This window comes from Bacillus rossius, unplaced genomic scaffold, assembly GCF_032445375.1.
Source record: "Bacillus rossius redtenbacheri isolate Brsri unplaced genomic scaffold, Brsri_v3 Brsri_v3_scf220, whole genome shotgun sequence".
NCBI lineage: Eukaryota > Metazoa > Arthropoda > Insecta > Phasmatodea > Bacillidae > Bacillus > Bacillus rossius.
Window position 1 is genome coordinate 25,001 of NW_026962394.1, and position 14,129 is coordinate 39,129.

The following is a 14,129-nucleotide window of genomic DNA, read 5'->3' on the forward strand; positions in this document are numbered from 1 at the left end:
TAGGTTAGGTTAGGTTAGGTCAGGTCATTGTATTTAATAATTTTTAAATTTTTTTTTACTTTTAGGCAAGGTTAGGTTAAGTTAGGTTAGGTTAGGTCATTGTATTTGATTATTTAAAAAAAATTCCCCTCTCAGGCAATATTAGGTTAGGTTAGGTTAGTTTAGGTTAGGTAAGGTCATTGTATTTAATTATTTAAAAAAATTTCCCCTCTCAGGCAATATTAGGTTAGGTTAGGTTAGGTTAGGTTAGGTTAGGTTAGGTTAGGTTAGGTTAGGTCAAGTCATTGTATTTAATAATTTTTAAATTTTTTTTACTCTCAGGCAAGGTTAGGTTAGGTTAGGTTAGGTTAGGTAAGTTTAGGTTAGGTTAGGTTAGGTTAGGTTAGGTTAGGTTAGGTTAGGTTAGGTTAGGTTAGGTTAGGTTAGGTTAGGTTAGGTTAGGTTAGGTTAGGTTAGGTTAGATTAGGTTAGGTTAGGTTAGGTTAGGTTAGGTTAGGTTAGGTTAGGTTAGGTTAGGTCAGGTCATTGTATTTAATAATTTTTAAATTTTTTTTACTCTCAGGCAAGGTTAGGTTAGGTTAGGTTAGGTTAGGTAAGGTTAGGTTAGGTTAGGTTAGGTTAGGTTAGGTTAGGTTAGGTTAGGTTAGGTTAGGTTAGGTTAGGTTAGGTTAGGTTGGTTGGTTAGGTTAGGTTAGGTTAGGTTAGGTTAGGTCAGGTCATTGTATTTAATAATTTTTAATTTTTTTTTTACTTTTAGGCAAGGTTAGGTTAAGTTAGGTTAGGTTAGGTCATTGTATTTGATTATTTAAAAAAAATTCCCCTCTCAGGCAATATTAGGTTAGGTTAGATTAGGTAAGTTTAGGTTAGGTAAGGTCATTGTATTTAATTATTTAAAAAAATTTCCCCTCTCAGGCAATATTAGGTTAGGTTAGGTTAGGTTAGGTTAGGTCATTGTATTTAATTATTTAAAAAAAATTCCCCTCTCAGGCAATATTAGGTTAGGTTAGGTTAGGTTAGGTTAGGTCATTGTATTTAATAATTTAAAAAAATTTCCCCTCTCAGGCAATATTAGGATTGGTTAGGTTAGGTTAGGTTAGGTTAGGTCAGGTCATTTTATTTAATAATTTTTAAATTTTTTTTTACTTTTAGGCAAGGTTAGGTTAAGATAGGTTAGGTAAGGTCATTGTATTTAATTATTTAAAAAAAATTCCCCTCTCAGGCAATATTAGGTTAGGTTAGGTTAGGTTAGGTTAGGTTAGGTTAGGTTAGGTTAGGTCAGGTCATTGTATTTAATAATTTTTAAATTTTTTTTACTCTCAGGCAAGGTTAGGTTAGGTTAGGTTAGGTTAGGTAAGGTTAGGTTAAGTTAGGTTAGGTTAGGTTAGGTTAGGTTAGGTTAGGTTAGGTTAGGTTAGGTTAGGTTAGGTTAGGTTAGGTTAGGTTAGGTTAGGTTAGGTTAGGTTAGGTTAGGTTAGGTTAGGTTAGGTTAGGTTAGGTTAGGTTAGGTTAGGTTAGGTTAGGTTAGGTTAGGTTAGGTTAGGTTATGTTAGGTTAGGTTAGGTTAGGTTAGGTTAGGTTAGGTAAGGTCATTGTATTTAATTATTTAAAAAAATTTCCCCTCTCAGGCAATATTAGGTTAGGTTAGGTTAGGTTAGGTTAGGTTAGGTTAGGTTAGGTTAGGTCAGGTCATTGTATTTAATAATTTTTAAATTTTTTTTTACTTTTAGGCAAGGTTAGGTTAAGTTAGGTTAGGTTAGGTCATTGTATTTGATTATTTAAAAAAAATTCCCCTCTCAGGCAATATTAGGTTAGGTTAGGTTAGGTTAGGTTAGGTTAGGTTAGGTTAGGTTAGGTTAGGTTAGGTTAGGTTAGGTTAGGTTAGGTTAGGTTAGGTTAGGTTAGGTTAGGTTAGGTTAGGTTAGGTTAGGTTAGGTTAGGTTAGGTTATGTTAGGTTAGGTTAGGTTAGGTTAGGTTAGGTTAGGTTAGGTTAGGTTATGTTAGGTTAGGTTAGGTTAGGTTAGGTTAGGTTAGGTAAGGTCATTGTATTTAATTATTTAAAAAAATTTCCCCTCTCAGGCAATATTAGGTTAGGTTAGGTTAGGTTAGGTTAGGTTAGGTTAGGTTAGGTTAGGTCAGGTCATTGTATTTAATAATTTTTAAATTTTTTTTTACTTTTAGGCAAGGTTAGGTTAAGTTAGGTTAGGTTAGGTCATTGTATTTGATTATTTAAAAAAAATTCCCCTCTCAGGCAATATTAGGTTAGGTTAGGTTAGTTTAGGTTAGGTAAGGTCATTGTATTTAATTATTTAAAAAAATTTCCCCTCTCAGGCAATATTAGGTTAGGTTAGGTTAGGTTAGGTTAGGTTAGGTTAGGTTAGGTTAGGTTAGGTCAAGTCATTGTATTTAATAATTTTTAAATTTTTTTTACTCTCAGGCAAGGTTAGGTTAGGTTAGGTTAGGTTAGGTAAGGTTAGGTTAGGTTAGGTTAGGTTAGGTTAGGTTAGGTTAGGTTAGGTTAGGTTAGGTTAGGTTAGGTTAGGTTAGGTTAGGTTAGGTTAGGTTAGGTTAGGTTAGGTTAGGTTAGGTTAGGTTAGGTTAGGTTAGGTTAGGTTAGGTTAGGTTAGGTTAGATTAGGTTAGGTTAGGTTAGGTTAGGTTAGGTTAGGTTAGGTTAGGTTAGGTTAGGTCAGGTCATTGTATTTAATAATTTTTAAATTTTTTTTACTCTCAGGCAAGGTTAGGTTAGGTTAGGTTAGGTTAGGTAAGGTTAGGTTAGGTTAGGTTAGGTTAGGTTAGGTTAGGTTAGGTTAGGTCAGGTCATTGTATTTAATAATTTTTAAATTTTTTTTACTCTCAGGCAAGGTTAGGTTAGGTTAGGTTAGGTTAGGTAAGGTTAGGTTAGGTTAGGTTAGGTTAGGTTAGGTTAGGTCAGGTCATTGTATTTAATAATTTTTAAATTTTTTTTACTCTCAGGCAAGGTTAGGTTAGGTTAGGTTAGGTTAGGTAAGGTTAGGTTAGGTTAGGTTAGGTTAGGTTAGGTTAGGTTAGGTTAGGTTAGGTTAGGTTAGGTTAGGTTAGGTTAGGTTAGGTTAGGTTAGGTTAGGTTAGGTTAGGTTAGGTTAGGTTAGGTTAGGTTAGGTTAGGTTAGGTTAGGTTAGGTTAGGTTAGGTTAGGTTAGGTTAGGTTAGGTTAGGTTAGGTTATGTTAGGTTAGGTTAGGTTAGGTTAGGTTAGGTTAGGTAAGGTCATTGTATTTAATTATTTAAAAAAATTTCCCCTCTCAGGCAATATTAGGTTAGGTTAGGTTAGGTTAGGTTAGGTTAGGTTAGGTTAGGTTAGGTCAGGTCATTGTATTTAATAATTTTTAAATTTTTTTTTACTTTTAGGCAAGGTTAGGTTAAGTTAGGTTAGGTTAGGTCATTGTATTTGATTATTTAAAAAAAATTCCCCTCTCAGGCAATATTAGGTTAGGTTAGGTTAGGTTAGGTTAGGTTAGGTTAGGTTAGGTTAGGTTAGGTTAGGTTAGGTTAGGTTAGGTTAGGTTAGGTTAGGTTAGGTTAGGTTAGGTTAGGTTAGGTTAGGTTAGGTTAGGTTAGGTTAGGTTAGGTTAGGTTAGGTTAGGTTAGGTTAGGTTAGGTTAGGTTAGGTTAGGTTAGGTTAGGTTAGGTTAGGTTAGGTTAGGTTAGGTTAGGTTAGGTTAGGTTAGGTTAGGTTAGGTTAGGTTAGGTTAGGTTAGGTTAGGTTAGGTTAGGTTAGGTTAGGTTAGGTTAGGTTAGGTTAGGTTAGGTTAGGTTAGGTTAGGTTAGGTTAGGTTAGGTTAGGTTAGGTTAGGTTAGGTTAGGTTAGGTTATGTTAGGTTAGGTTAGGTTAGGTTAGGTTAGGTTAGGTAAGGTCATTGTATTTAATTATTTAAAAAAATTTCCCCTCTCAGGCAATATTAGGTTAGGTTAGGTTAGGTTAGGTTAGGTTAGGTTAGGTTAGGTTAGGTCAGGTCATTGTATTTAATAATTTTTAAATTTTTTTTTACTTTTAGGCAAGGTTAGGTTAAGTTAGGTTAGGTTAGGTCATTGTATTTGATTATTTAAAAAAAATTCCCCTCTCAGGCAATATTAGGTTAGGTTAGGTTAGGTTAGGTTAGGTTAGGTTAGGTTAGGTTAGGTTAGGTTAGGTTAGGTTAGGTTAGGTTAGGTTAGGTTAGGTTAGGTTAGGTTAGGTTAGGTTAGGTTAGGTTAGGTTAGGTTAGGTTAGGTTAGGTTAGGTTAGGTTAGGTTAGGTTAGGTTAGGTTAGGTTAGGTTAGGTTAGGTTAGGTTAGGTTAGGTTAGGTTAGGTTAGGTTAGGTTAGGTTAGGTTAGGTTAGGTTAGGTTAGGTTAGGTTAGGTTATGTTAGGTTAGGTTAGGTTAGGTTAGGTTAGGTTAGGTAAGGTCATTGTATTTAATTATTTAAAAAAATTTCCCCTCTCAGGCAATATTAGGTTAGGTTAGGTTAGGTTAGGTTAGGTTAGGTTAGGTTAGGTTAGGTCAGGTCATTGTATTTAATAATTTTTAAATTTTTTTTTACTTTTAGGCAAGGTTAGGTTAAGTTAGGTTAGGTTAGGTCATTGTATTTGATTATTTAAAAAAAATTCCCCTCTCAGGCAATATTAGGTTAGGTTAGGTTAGTTTAGGTTAGGTAAGGTCATTGTATTTAATTATTTAAAAAAATTTCCCCTCTCAGGCAATATTAGGTTAGGTTAGGTTAGGTTAGGTTAGGTTAGGTTAGGTTAGGTTAGGTTAGGTCAAGTCATTGTATTTAATAATTTTTAAATTTTTTTTACTCTCAGGCAAGGTTAGGTTAGGTTAGGTTAGGTTAGGTAAGGTTAGGTTAGGTTAGGTTAGGTTAGGTTAGGTTAGGTTAGGTTAGGTTAGGTTAGGTTAGGTTAGGTTAGGTTAGGTTAGGTTAGGTTAGGTTAGGTTAGGTTAGGTTAGGTTAGGTTAGGTTAGGTTAGGTTAGGTTAGGTTAGGTTAGGTTAGGTTAGGTTAGGTTAGGTTAGGTTAGGTTAGGTTAGGTTAGGTTAGGTTAGGTTAGGTTAGGTTAGGTTAGGTTAGGTTAGGTTAGGTTAGGTTAGGTTAGGTTAGGTTAGGTTAGGTTAGGTTAGGTTAGGTTAGGTTAGGTTAGGTTAGGTTAGGTTAGGTTGGGTTAGGTTAGGTTAGGTTAGGTTAGGTTATGTTAGGTTAGGTCATTGTATTTAATTTTTTAAAAATTTTCCTCTCTCAGGCAAGGTTAGGTTAGGTTAGGTTACATTTGGTCATTGTATTTAATTATTTTCAAATTTTTCCTCTCTCAGGCAAGGTTAGGTTAGGTTAGGTTATGTAAGGTTAGGTCATTGTATTTAATTTTTTTAAATTTTTCCTCTCTTAGGCAAGGTTAGGTCAGGTTAGGTTAGGTTATGTTAGGTTAGGTTAGGTTAGGTTAGGTTAGGTTAGGTTAGGTTAGGTTAGGTTAGGTTAGGTTAGGTTAGGTTAGGTTAGGTTGGGTTAGGTTAGGTTAGGTTAGGTTAGGTTATGTTAGGTTAGGTCATTGTATTTAATTTTTTAAAAATTTTCCTCTCTCAGGCAAGGTTAGGTTAGGTTAGGTTACATTAGGTCATTGTATTTAATTATTTTCAAATTTTTTCCCTCTCAGGCAAGGTTAGGTTAGGTTAGGTTAGGTTATGTAAGGTTAGGTTATTGTATTTAATTTTTTTAAATTTTTCCTCTCTCAGGCAATGTTAGGTTAGGTTAGGTTTGTTTAGGTTAGGTTAGGTCATTGTATTTAATTATTTTGAAATTTTTCCCCTCTCAGGCAAGGTTAGGTTAGGTTAGGTTAGGTTAGGTTAGGTTAGGTTATGTTAGGTTGGGTTTGGTTAGGTCAGGTTAGGTCATTGGTTTTTTTTAATTAATTTTAAATATTAGTTCTCTGAGGTAAGTCAGTTCAAGTCCACAATAGTGTAAATTTTTTTTAAAAAAATTTTAATTTTAAATATTTTATATAAAAAAATTATTTTATCAATAAAAAAAAGTGTGGGATGAATGGTGTATATTATTATAAATATTTTATTGCCATATGTGAGTATGAGGATTATCATGTGGATAATATCTTAAGAAGCACCCCATTTAAATTATGTTAAATAAAATAATTTTTTTATATATACTAATATTAATTTATATTTATTAATTAATCTTAAAATATTTTTAATTCAAATTTATTTTCTATTTTGAAATTTTGTTTTCCATAGAAACAGTGTTTTTTTTTTTTTAACTTTTTTTTTTTTTTTAATATATTCAGTAAAAATATATTAGCTTGGATCAGTAATGACGTATTTTCCTTCCGAGAAGCTGTGGCAGAAGCAGCAGCCACGTCCACACAGAAGTTCTTGAGAAATAGCAATTTTGCTCTATTCGTGGTTGTTTTCGTTCGTGGTTGTTTGCCGTGCGGGGCGAATCGGGAAATCAAGCAAATAGCTGGAGACATTCTCCCGGCGATCGAGGCCTCGGCGGCCGGGAAAAACGCGCGCGTTTGGGCGTTGCGCGCACCCATGGCAAGGCCCATTTTGGGTTATATAGGGGGTAGTGGTGTCCCGAGGGGAAAAAATTAACATGTTAAATACAGCTTCCAGGCAATAGAGAAATGTCTCGGCGACGGAAGGCACCACTACCCGGCATATTTCCGCCCCTCGGACTCCGTGCGCCAGCCTGTAATAGCGAATCGGGACTTAGAAAAAATTCGAGCAGAGAGCCAGAAAATTCTCCCGGCGATGGAGGCCTCCGCGGCCGAGGAAATTGTCATTGGTGATTTTGCATGTTAAATTAACATGTGTATTAACACAGGCTTGGAGAAGCAAGCCTGCGGGACTCTGCAATACATTGAGCGGGGAGCCAGAAAATTCTGGCGGCGACCGAGGCCTCCGGGGCCGGGAGAACTCTCGGCGCTCGGGCTCCGCGTGTACCCGCGGCAAGGTCCATTTTGGGTTATATAGGGGGTAGTGGTGTCCCGAGGGGTAAAAATTAACATGTTAAATACAGCTTCCAGGCAATAGAGAAATGTCTCGGCGACGGAAGGCACCACTACCCGGCGAATTCCCGCCCCTCGGAATCCGTGCGCCAGCCTATAATAGCGAATCGGGACTTAGAAAAAATTCGAGCAGGGAGCCAGAAAATTCTGGCGGTGACCGAGACCTCCGCGGCCGAGGAAATGGTCATCGGTGATTTTACATGTTAAATTAACATGTGTATTAACACTGGCTGGGAGAAGCAAGCCTGCGGGACTCTGCAATATATTGAGCGGGGAGCCAGAAAATTCTGGCGGCGACCGAGGCCTCCGCGGCCGGGATAATAATCCTTGGTAATTTTACATGTTAAATTAACATGTGTATTAACACATGCTGGGAGAAGCAGGCATTCTGGACTTTGAAAAATTTCGAGCAGGGGCCGGAGAAATTCTCCCGGCGACCGAGGCCTCCGCGGCCGGGAGAACTCTCGGCGCTCGGGCTCCGCGTCTACCCATGGGGAGCGGGCAGCCAGAAAATTCTGGCGGCGACCGAGGCCTCCGCGGCCGAGGAAAAGGTCATTGGTAATATTACATGTTAAATTAACATGTGTATTAACACATGCTGGGAGAAGCAGGCATTCTGGACTTTGAAAAATTTCGAGCAGGGGCCGCAGAAATTCTCCCGGCGACCGAGGCCTCCGCGGCCGGGAGAACTCTCGGCGCTCGGGCTCCGCGTCTACCCATGGGGAGCGGGCAGCCAGAAAATTCTGGCGGCGACCGAGGCCTCCGCGGCCGAGGAAATGGTCCTTGGTGATTTTACATGTTAAATTAACATGTGTATTAACACAGGCTGGGAGATGCAGGCATTCTGGTCTTAGAAAAATTTCGAACAGGGGCCGGAGAAATTCTCCCGGCGGCCGAGGCCTCCGCGGCCGGAAGAACTCTCGAAAACCACCTCGTTCGTGGTTGTTTGCCGTGCGGGGCGAATCGGGAAATCTAGCAAATAGCTGAAGACATTCTCCCGGCGATGGAGGCCTCGGCGGCCGGGAAAAACGCCCGCGCTCGGGCGTTGCGCGCCCCCTTGGCAAGGCCCATTTTGGGTTATATAGGGGGTAGTGGTGTCCCGAGGGGAAAAAATTAACATGTTAAATACTGCTCCCAGGCAATTGTAAAATGTCTCGGCGACGGAAGGCACCACTACCCGGCATATTTACGCCCCTCGGACTCCGTGCGCCAGCCTGTAATAGCGAATCGGGACTTAGAAAAAAAATTCGAGCAGGGAGCCAGAACATTTTCCCGGCGATCGAGGCCTCCGCGGCCGAGGAATTTGTCATTGGTGATTTTGCATGTTACATTAACATGTGTATTAACACAGGCTTGGAGAAGCAAGCCTGCGGGACTCTGCAATACATTGAGCGGGCAGCCAGAAAATTCTGGCGGCGACCGAGGCCTCCGCGGCCGGGGAAATAATCCTCTGTAATTTTACATGTTAAATTAACATGTGTATTAACACAGGCTTGGAGAAGCAAGCCTGCGGGACTCTGCAATACATTGAGCGGGGAGCCAGAAATTTCTGGCGGCGACCGAGGCCTCTGCGGCCGGGATAATAATCCTTGTTAATTTTACATGTTAAATTAACATGTGTATTAACACAGGCTGGGAGAACTAGGCATTCTGGACTTTGAAAAATTTCGAGCAGGGGCCGGAGAAATTCTCCCGGCGACCGAGGCCTCCGCGGCCGGGAGAACTCTCGGCGCTCGGGCTCCGCGTCTACCCATGGGGAGCGGGCAGCCAGAAAATTCTGGCGGCGACCGAGGCCTCCGCGGCCGAGGAAAAGGTCATTGGTAATATTACATGTTAAATTAACATGTGTATTAACACATGCTGGGAGAAGCAGGCATTCTGGACTTTGAAAAATTTCGAGCAGGGGCCGGAGAAATTCTCCCGGCGACCGAGGCCTCCGCGGCCGGGAGAACTCTCGGCGCTCGGGCTCCGCGTCTACCCATGGGGAGCGGGCAGCCAGAAAATTCTGGCGGCGACCGAGGCCTCCGCGGCCGAGGAAATGGTCCTTGGTAATTTTACATGTTAAATTAACATGTGTATTAACACAGGCTGGGAGAAGCAGGCATTCTGGACTTTGGAAAATTTCGAGCAGGGGCCGGAGAAATTCTCCCGGCGACCGAGGCCTCTGCGGCCGGGAGAACTCTCGGCGCTCGGGCTCCGGGTGTACCCGCGGCAAGGCCCATTTTGTGTTATATAGGGGGTAGTGGTGTCCCGAGGGGGAAAAAATTAACATGTTAAATACTGCTTCCAGGCAATAGGAAAATGTCTCGGCGACGGAACGCACCACTACCCGGCGAATTCCCGCCCCTCGGACTCCGTGCGCCAGCTTGTAAGAGCGAATCGGGACTTGGAAAAAATTTTATCGGGGAGCCAGAAAATTCTCCCGGCGATCAAGGCAATCACCGCCGGGAGAATTTTTTCTAGCTAACCGATTGAAATTTTCAAAGTACCAATTGCCTCGAAAACAACCACGAACGTAAAACAACCACGAACGGAAAACAACCACGAACGACAACAACCACGAACGACAACAACCACGAACGACAACAACCACGAACGGAAAACAACCCCGAACGACAACAACCACGAACGCACAACAACCACGAATGAAAACAACCACGAACGGTAAACAACCACGAACGAAAACAACCACGAACGAAAACCACCTCGTTCGTGGTTGTTCGCCTTGTGGGGCGAATCGGGACATCATGCAAATAGCTGGAGACATTCTCCCGGCGATCGAGGCCTCGGCGCCCGGGAAAAATGCCCGCGCTCGGGCGTTGTGGGCACCCATTGCATGGCCCATTTTGGGTTATATAGGGGGTAGTGGTGTCCCGAGGGGGAAAAAATTAACATGTTAAATACTGCTCCCAGGCAATTGTAAAATGTCTCGGCGACGGAAGGCACCACTACCCGGCATATTTCCGCCCCTCGGACTCCGTGCGCCAGCCTGTAATAGCGAATCGGGACTTAGAAAAAATTCGAGCAGAGAGCCAGAAAATTCTCCCGGCGATGGAGGCCTCCGCGGCCGAGGAAATTGTCATTGGTGATTTTGCATGTTAAATTAACATGTGTATTAACACAGGCTTGGAGAAGCAAGCCTGCGGGACTCTGCAATACATTGAGCGGGGAGCCAGAAAATTCTGGCGGCGACCGAGGCCTCCGCGGCCGGGAGAACTCTCGGCGCTCGGGCTCCGCGTCTACACATGGGGAGCGGGCAGCCAGAAAATTCTGGCGGCGACCGAGGCCTCCGCGGCCGAGGAAATGGTCCTTGGTGATTTTACATGTTAAATTAACATGTGTATTAACACAGGCTGGGAGAAGCAAGCCTGCGGGTCGCTGCAATATATTGAGCGGGGAGCCAGAAATTTCTGGCGGCGACCGAGGCCTCCGCGGCCGGGGAAATAATCCTCGGTAATTTTACATGTTAAATTAACATGTGTATTAACACAGGCTTGGAGAAGCAAGCCTGCGGGACTCTGCAATACATTGAGCGGGGAGCCAGAAATTTCTGGCGGCGACCGAGGCCTCTGCGGCCGGGATAATAATCCTTGGTAATTTTACATGTTAAATTAACATGTGTATTAACACAGGCTGGGAGAACTAGGCATTCTGGACTTTGAAAAATTTCGAGCAGGGGCCGGAGAAATTCTCCCGGCGACCGAGGCCTCCGCGGCCGGGAGAACTCTCGGCGCTCGGGCAGCGCGTCTACCCATGGGGAGCGGGCAGCCAGAAAATTCTGGCGGCGACCGAGGCCTCCGCGGCCGAGGAAAAGGTCATTGGTAATATTACATGTTAAATTAACATGTGTATTAACACATGCTGGGAGAAGCAGGCATTCTGGACTTTGAAAAATTTCGAGCAGGGGCCGGAGAAATTCTCCCGGCGACCGAGGCCTCCGCGGCCGGGAGAACTCTCGGCGCTCGGGCTCCGCGTCTACCAATGGGGAGCGGGCAGCCAGAAAATTCTGGCGGCGACCGAGGCCTCCGCGGCCGAGGAAATGGTCCTTGTTGATTTTACATGTTAAATTAACATGTGTATTAACACAGGCTGGGAGAAGCAAGCCTGCGGGACTCTGCAATACATTGAGCGGGGAGCCAGAAAATTCTGGCGGCGACCGAGGCCTCCGCGGCCGAGGAAATGGTCCTCAATGATTTTACATGTTAAATTATCATGTGTATTAACACAGGCTGGGAGAAGCAAGCCTGCGGGACTCTGCAATACATTGAGCGGGGAGCCAGAAAATTCTGGCGGCGACCGAGGCCTCCGCGGCCGGGGAAATAATCCTCGGTAATTTTACATGTTAAATTAACATGTGTATTAACACAGGCTGGGAGAAGCAGGCATTCTGGACTTTGAAAAATTTCGAGCAGGGGCCGGAGAAATTCTCCCGGCGACCGAGGCCTCCGCGGCCGGGAGAACTTCGGCGCTCGGGCTCCGCGTGTACCCGCCGCAAGGCCCATTTTGGGTTATATAGGGGGTAGTGGTGTCTCTGGAGGGAAAAAATACACGGTAAATATTGCAGCCAGAGCCTATGGCAATCTGTTGGCGACCGAGGCCTCCACACGCCGGCAAATTTTCGGCTCTCGGACTGTGTGTATTCCACTGGAGACAGGCCTGCGGGACTCTGTAATATATTGAGCCGGGAGCCAGAAAATTCTGGCGGCGACCGAGGCCTCCGCGGCCGGGGAAATAATCCTCGGTAATTTTACATGTTAAATTAACATGTGTATTAACACAGGCTGGGAGAAGCAAGCCTGCGGGTCGCTGCAATATATTGAGCGGGGAGCCAGAAAATTCTGGCGGCGACCGAGGCCTCCGCGGCCGGGGAAATAATCCTCGGTAATTTTACATGTTAAATTAACATGTGTATTAACACAGGCTTGGAGAAGCAAGCCTGCGGGACTCTGCAATACATTGAGCGGGGAGCCAGAAAATTCTGGCGGCGACCGCGGCCTCTGCGGCCAGGGAAATAATCCTCGGTAATTTTACATGTTAAATAACCATGTGTATTAACACAGGCTGGGAGAAGCAAGCATGCGGGACTCTGCAATATATTGAGCAGGGAGCCAGAAAATTCTGGCTGCGACCGAGGCCTCTGCGGCCGAGGAAATGGTCATTGGTAATTTTACATGTTAAATTAACATGTGTTTTAACACAGGCTGGGAGATGCAGGCATTCTGGACTTAGAAAAATTTCGAGCAGGGGCCCGAGAAATTCTCCCGGCGACCGAGGCCTCTGCGGCCGGGAGAACTCTCGAAAACCACCTCGTTCGTGGTTGTTTGCCGTGCGGGGCGAATCGGGAAATCTAGCAAATAGCTGAAGACATTCTCCCGGCGATGGAGGCCTCGGCGGCCGGGAAAAACGCCCGCGCTCGGGCGTTGCGCGCCCCCTTGGCAAGGCCCATTTTGGGTTATATAGGGGGTAGTGGTGTCCCGAGGGGAAAAAATTAACATGTTAAATACTGCTCCCAGGCAATTGTAAAATGTCTCGGCGACGGAAGGCACCACTACCCGGCATATTTACGCCCCTCGGACTCCGTGCGCCAGCCTGTAATAGCGAATCGGGACTTAGAAAAAAAATTCGAGCAGGGAGCCAGAACATTTTCCCGGCGATCGAGGCCTCCGCGGCCGAGGAATTTGTCATTGGTGATTTTGCATGTTAAATTAACATGTGTATTAACACAGGCTTGGAGAAGCAAGCCTGCGGGACTCTGCAATACATTGAGCGGGCAGCCAGAAAATTCTGGCGGCGACCGTGGCCTCCGCGGCCGGGGAAATAATCCTCTGTAATTTTACATGTTAAATTAACATGTGTATTAACACAGGCTTGGAGAAGCAAGCCTGCGGGACTCTGCAATACATTGAGCGGGGAGCCAGAAATTTCTGGCGGCGACCGAGGCCTCTGCGGCCGGGATAATAATCCTTGGTAATTTTACATGTTAAATTAACATGTGTATTAACACAGGCTGGGAGAACTAGGCATTCTGGACTTTGAAAAATTTCGAGCAGGGGCCGGAGAAATTCTCCCGGCGACCGAGGCCTCCGCGGCCGGGAGAACTCTCGGCGCTCGGGCTCCGCGTCTACCCATGGGGAGCGGGCAGCCAGAAAATTCTGGCGGCGACCGAGGCCTCCGCGGCCGAGGAAAAGGTCATTGGTAATATTACATGTTAAATTAACATGTGTATTAACACATGCTGGGAGAAGCAGGCATTCTGGACTTTGAAAAATTTCGAGCAGGGGCCGGAGAAATTCTCCCGGCGACCGAGGCCTCCGCGGCCGGGAGAACTCTCGGCGCTCGGGCTCCGCGTCTACCCTTGGGGAGCGGGCAGCCAGAAAATTCTGGCGGCGACCGAGGCCTCCGCGGCCGAGGAAATGGTCCTTGGTGATTTTACATGTTAAATTAACATGTGTATTAACACAGGCTGGGAGAAGCAGGCATTCTGGACTTTGGAAAATTTCGAGCAGGGGCCGGAGAAAATCTCCCGGCGACCGAGGCCTCTGCGGCCGGGAGAACTCTCGGCGCTCGGGCTCCGGGTGTACCCGCGGCAAGGCCCATTTTGTGTTATATAGGGGGTAGTGGTGTCCCGAGGGGGAAAAAATTAACATGTTAAATACTGCTTCCAGGCAATAGGAAAATGTCTCGGCGACGGAACACACCACTACCCGGCGAATTCCCGCCCCTCGGACTCCGTGCGCCAGCTAGTAAGAGCGAATCGGGACTTGGAAAAAATTTTATCGGGGAGCCAGAAAATTCTCCCGGCGATCAAGGCAATCACCGCCGGGAGAATTTTTTCTAGCTAACCGATTGAAATTTTCAAAGTACCAATTGCCTCGAAAACAACCACGAACGTAAAACAACCACGAACGGAAAACAACCACGAACGACAACAACCACGAACGACAACAACCACGAACGACAACAACCACGAACGGAAAACAACCCCGAACGACAACAACCACGAACGCACAACAACCACGAATGAAAACAACCACGAACAGTAAACAACCACGAACGAAAACAACCACGAACGAAAACCACCTCGTTCGTGGTTGTTCGC